This window comes from Lagenorhynchus albirostris, chromosome 4, assembly GCF_949774975.1.
Source record: "Lagenorhynchus albirostris chromosome 4, mLagAlb1.1, whole genome shotgun sequence".
Classification (NCBI taxonomy): Eukaryota; Metazoa; Chordata; class Mammalia; order Artiodactyla; family Delphinidae; genus Lagenorhynchus; species Lagenorhynchus albirostris.
In genome coordinates, this window is record NC_083098.1 from 25,791,704 (window position 1) to 25,797,703 (window position 6,000).

Consider the following 6,000-nt stretch of genomic DNA (forward strand, 5'->3'; position numbering starts at 1 on the left):
ATCAGGACAATCTGGGTCCTGTCCTGGAAATCTCTGAACTGAATAGAGAAAGGGAGCGCTGTAAAGGCAACCCCAGAGTTGCCAGCAGGTATGTCTCCTCCCATGTGAAAAATCCTGTCTGGAACTTCTGGTTTACAGTGTTGCAGGTAAGGAGCTTGGAAGTTGCCACTCCATCTTAACAACAGCTAAAGAGGTGACTAGACTGAACGCTCAACAACTCTCCTTGCATCCATAAGAGAGGGGAGGACACAGGGCCCTCGAGACTGGAGAGACAGAGAGGCAAACACAGGTTATCAGGGCTTCCCAGACTCACTAGCAGAAACTACTGCAGGAATCAGGATGGATGGGACCATCTGAGCTAATTGATGAATTGCTGGAGGTTCAGGGTGGACAGCTCTGAGAGTTAAAAATGCCAGGGTATCCAGACATAGGAACCCCACCACCCCAGACTTTTGTGGCTTTACCTCCAGGAGCTCGACCAGCTTCTCACAGTAAATAGTGGAGAAAAATCCTCTCATGCTACCAGCATAGGGAAAGAAAAACAAAACCATTTGGAAAAATTCCAGATAACTCTGTCCTCCTTAACAAGGCCTTCCCTCAGGGGAAACTAGTTAGCCGGAGCCTAACCTGCTAGGGAATTATCAGAGTTTAACTGATCTGGGAGAAGAGAAACTCCTAACTCCCACCCAATCTAGCAATTCTGTTCCATCTAAGGGGGATGGAAAAAAATGGAAAAACACTTGTGAAGTTCACAGCTCAGAAGCACAGGCTCACTAAAGACTGAGATCTAATCGTAGAACTATAGAATACTTCCCCTCCCCCCCACACTTTATCACCACATTACTGAAGGCCTATTTACAGCAATTACTCTTACCTAGTATCATGTCCAACTATCAAGAAAAAATAATAAGGCATACTCTAAAGGAAAACAATAATAAGGCACACTATAAAAACAACTTGAAAAACAAGCATCAGAACCAGACATGGAAGGGAGGTTGGCACTACCAGATCAGTAATTTAAAACAAGTATGATTAATAGGCAAGGGCTCTAATGGGTAAAGTAGACAGCATGCAAGAAGAGATGGACCCTGTAAGCAGAGAGATGGAAATCCCAAGCAAGAATAAAAAAGGATTGCTAAAAATGAAAGACACTATGACACGAATGAATGAAGAATACCTTTAATGGGATTATTAGTAGACCGGACATGGCTAAGGAAAGAAGCTCTGAGCTTGAGGCTATGTCAGTAGAAACCTTCAAAACTGAAAAGCAAAGAGAACAAAGACTAAAAGAAACAGAACAGAATATATATAAGGACTGTGGGAGCAACTACAAAAGATGTAGCGTACACATAATGGGAATACCAGAGGAGAAGAAAGAAAGGAACAGAAGAAATATTTGAAAAAAGATCACTGAGAATTTCCCCCAAATTTATGTCACACACCAAACCACAGAGCCAAGAAATTCAGAGAACACCAATCAGGATAAATGGCCAAAAAAAAAAAAAAAAGAAAGGAAGGAAGAAGAAGATCCCCAAAAGCAAACAAACAAACAAAAACTACATTTAGGCAGATCATTTTCAAGCTACAGAAAATCAAAGACATGGAAAAATTCCTGAAATAAGCCAGAGGGGCGAAAATCTTATCTATAGTGGAATAAAGATAAGAATTATATCTAACTTCTCCTAGAAACCAGGTAAGCAAGAAGAGAGTGGAGTGAAATATTTAGTGTTGAGAGAAAAAGACCCTACCAACACAGAATTCCCTACCCTATGAATTTTTGTTCAGAAGTGAAGGACTGATAAAGACTTTCTCAAACAAACACAAACTGAGAGAATTTGTTGCCACTAGACCTGCCTTGCAAGAGATGTTAAAAGAAGTTCTTTAGAGAGAAGGAAAACAATGTAAGCCAGAAATTCAGATCTATGTAAAGAAAGGAAGAGCATCAGAGAATAAATAAGTGAAAGTAAAATGAAAACTTTTATAACATATATATGCTTATGTACAAGTGAAATAAATGACAGCAATGAAATAATGGGCAAAAAGGAAGAATTAGAAATAGTTTGTTATTATAAGGTACTTGCACTACCCATGAAGCAGTACAGGATTATTTGAAAGTTAAACAAAGGCATGATCCATGAAAGAAATAATTTAAAAAATTAAAACTTCTGCTCTGCAAAACACAATGTCAAGTAAATGAGAAGACAAGCCACAGACTGGGAGAAAATATTTGCAAGAGACACATCTGATAAAAGTCTGTTACCTCAAATACACAAAGAACCCTTAGAACTCAATACTAGGAAGACAAACAACATGATTAAACAACGGGAAAAAGATCTGGACACTTCACGGAAAAAGATATACAGATGGCATAAGCATATGAAAAGGTGCTCCACACCATATGTCACCAGGGAAATGCAAATTTAAATAACAATAATATACAACTACGCATTTATTAGAATGGCCAAAATTCAGAAAACTGACAACACCGAATGCTGGTGGGGACGTGGAGCAACAGGAACTCTCATTCATTGTTGGGAATGCAAAATGGTTCAGCCACTTTGGAAGACAGTTTGACTGTTTCTTACAAAATTAAACATATTCTTACCATATGATCTAGCAGTCATGTTTCTTTGTACTTGCCCAAAGGAGCTGGAAACTTAGGTCCACAAAAAAACCCTGCACATGGATGTTAATAGCAGCTATTCATGATTGCTAAAACTTGGAAGCAACCAAGACATTTTTGGGTAGGTAAATGGATAAATAAAATGTGGTACATCCAAACAATGGAATATTATTCAGTGCTAAAAAGAACAGAGCCGTGAGGCTATGAAAAAGTATGGAGAAAACTTAAATTCATCTTACTAAATGAAAAGGCTACGTACTGCATGATTCCAACTATCTGACCTTATGGAAAAGGCAAAATTACACAGGTGGCCGAAAGATCAGTGGTTGCCAGGAATTGGGGGATGGAAGAGGAATAAATTGGAAGAACACAGATTTTTAGGGCAGCAAAAATACTCTGTATGATACTATAATGATGGATATGTGTCATTATACATGTGTCCAAAGCCATAGAATGTACAATACCAAGAGTGAACCCTAATGTAAACTATGGACTTTGGGTGATTATGATGTGTCACTGTAGGTTCATCAATTGAAATAAAGGTACCATTCTGGTTAGGGATGTGGACAGTGGGGGAGGCTATGTATATGGAAAATCTCTGTACCCTCCTCTTGATTTTTCTTGTGAACCTAAAACTATTCTTAAAAAACTGAAGTCTTAGATAAAATCCTGTTTGAGGTAGGCAGTAGGCAACTATGACTCCGCCACGCAGAGAAATCTGGGTAAGAGATGAAAAAAGAACCACAGAGTGAGAGAGAAACAAAAGACCGGCAGCATTCAAGTTCCTACTTCCAGCTGTCCCCAGCTACTTGCCTGCGTTCCCAGTTTACAAGCCAAAAAGCCCTCCTCTGCTGCTTAAGCTGCTTCAAGTTGGATTTATAGAAACCTCCAAAAGCATGAGTAATATACATGTTATTCAGGCAGAGGCGGCACCACCAACAAACATTTATTGCTCCCCTGCTGACTGTAGGGCACCATGCTTGACCATGGGTCCACTCTCAAAAAACGTAAGCAATCCAGACACAAAGACAAGAATAATCTTGCAGAGCCTCGATTACCGGTAGCAAGTGGTTGCAGAGGGAGGTATGGTAATCCAGGAGTAGGGGACCAGATCGGGAAAGAAGGTGTCCATGGCAGGAAGAGGAGAGAAACGGGGAGTGTGTTCTGGGCAGGGGACAGTGAGAGCTAGGGTTGCAAACTCATGTGCTTACCAGGGCCAGGCATGAAATCAGGCAGGCTGCGGGGGATCACGGGAACCCAGGCTCTGTCTACAAAGAGCTTCTCTGCCCAACAGATGAATGCTGCCAGGGGACAACCCAGTGTTACCAGACCTTCCAGTTTTTTAGGAAAAGTGAGATATCTGAATTTTATTGTGAAATTTATTACTTTTAAATGTTGGCAATAATTTCAAAAAATTAAAACACAGCGTGAGCCAAACATAACATGTCTGTTGGCTGACTCTGGGCTGTGGACCTCCAGTGAGAGACGGATGCTTGTAAGCAAAGGCAAAGCGGGAGGAGAAGCACTTCTGTTTGTGAAAGGGAGACCTGGAGCAGATGGCTCGTGTAGGAGAATAGTAGGAGAGTCTGGAGAGTTCGATGGAGCCTTGGACCTGTTAACAGGTTATTCAAGAGAAATGCATGCAGATCAATATTTTAAGAAGATATAGTTAGTAGCTGGTTGCAGAATGGGTCAGACATGAGAAAGAGCAGAGTACTGTTTTATTTAAAGATAGGATTTTGAGGGATTTGTACTTTTGTGTTTTTTATTGCACACTGGTGTCGAAGTTATTTTCATGTGAAATCAGAAGGTTTCAGAAGCAGGACTGATTTCTTTGTCACCTTCTGACAGAGCAATACTGAAATGACAGGTGATTGAGTGGAGAGATGGAGGGGAAGATTTACATTGTACAACACTTGGAGAAGAGTCTAACGACATTCTCACTGTGTGTTTCTATACTCTCCACAAAGTCCTTCTTTGACATCTGGCCACTGAGTCTCCTTCTGTCCCCAGCCCCATCCCCCTCCATTATTATGTACATAATCATCTTCCCAAATAGAGATGTCGTAGCCAATGGAATTGCACCACCCCAATCTCCCTACTAGAGAGAATCTGCCGTGAGTTGAGTTAGTCAACAGCCTCTAGCTGCAGTGCCCTCTGGGACCTGCCACAGAGCACGTGCTGAGGTCAGGCTCTCCACAGGCTGCTCCCAGCCAATCACTGAATATGGCATGAGTCTTAGAGCTCGTCATTTGACCAACATGGAGCCCTTCCAGTGGCCAGTTGGGGCTCCTCATTGTGCTGGCTGAGATTTTCTCAGAGATGCACTTCAGTTGTAACCTGTTGCTACCCAAGCCTCCTTCCTTCCCCATTTCATTTCATGGAGTCAGACGTGTATCATGGTCTGAAGGTTCATCCCTGCCTACTCTTGCTTCCTCACCCCTATATCTTTCTTTTGTTCTTTCTTTTTTTTAATTGGAGTATAATTGCTTTACAACGTTGTGTTAGTTTCTGCCGCACGATGAAGTGAGTCAGCTATATGTATACCTATATCCCCTCCCTCTTGGACTTCCCTCCCCCGCCCCATCCCATCCATCTAGGTTGTCACAGAGCACTGAGCTGAGCTTCCTGTGCTTTATAGCATGTTCCAACTAGCTATCTATTCTACACATGGTAGTGTATATATGTCATACCTAATCTCTCAATTCATCCCACCCTCTCCTTTCTCCACTGTGTCCTCCACTGTGTTCTCTATGTCTATATCTCTATTCCTGCCCTGCATATAGGTTTATCTGTACCATTTCTTCTAGACTCCACATATATGCATTAATATATTTGTTTTTCTCTTTCCGGCTTACTTCATTCTGTATGACAGGCTCTAGGTCCATCCACCTCACTACAAATGACCCAATTTCATTCCTTTTTATGGCTTAGTAATATTCCATTGTATATGTGTACCACATCTTCTTTATCCATTCATCTGTCATTGGACATTTAGGTTGTTTCCATGTCCTGGCTATTGTAAATAGTGCTGCAATGAACATTGTGGTACATGACCCTTTTTGAATTATGGTCTTATCTGGGTATATGCCCAGTAGTGGGATTGCTGGGTCATATGGTAGTTCTATTTTTAGTTATTTAAGGAACCTCCATACTGTTCTCCATAGTGGCTGTATCAATTTACATTCCCACCAACAGTGCAAGAGGGTTCCCTTTTCTCCACACCCTCTCCAGCATTTATTGTTTGTAGATATTTTGATGATGGCCATTCTGACGGGTATGAGATGATACCTCATTGTAGTTTTGATTTGCATTTTTCTAATTATTAGTGATGTTGAGCATCCCTTCATGTGCTCCTTGGCCATCTGCATGTCCTC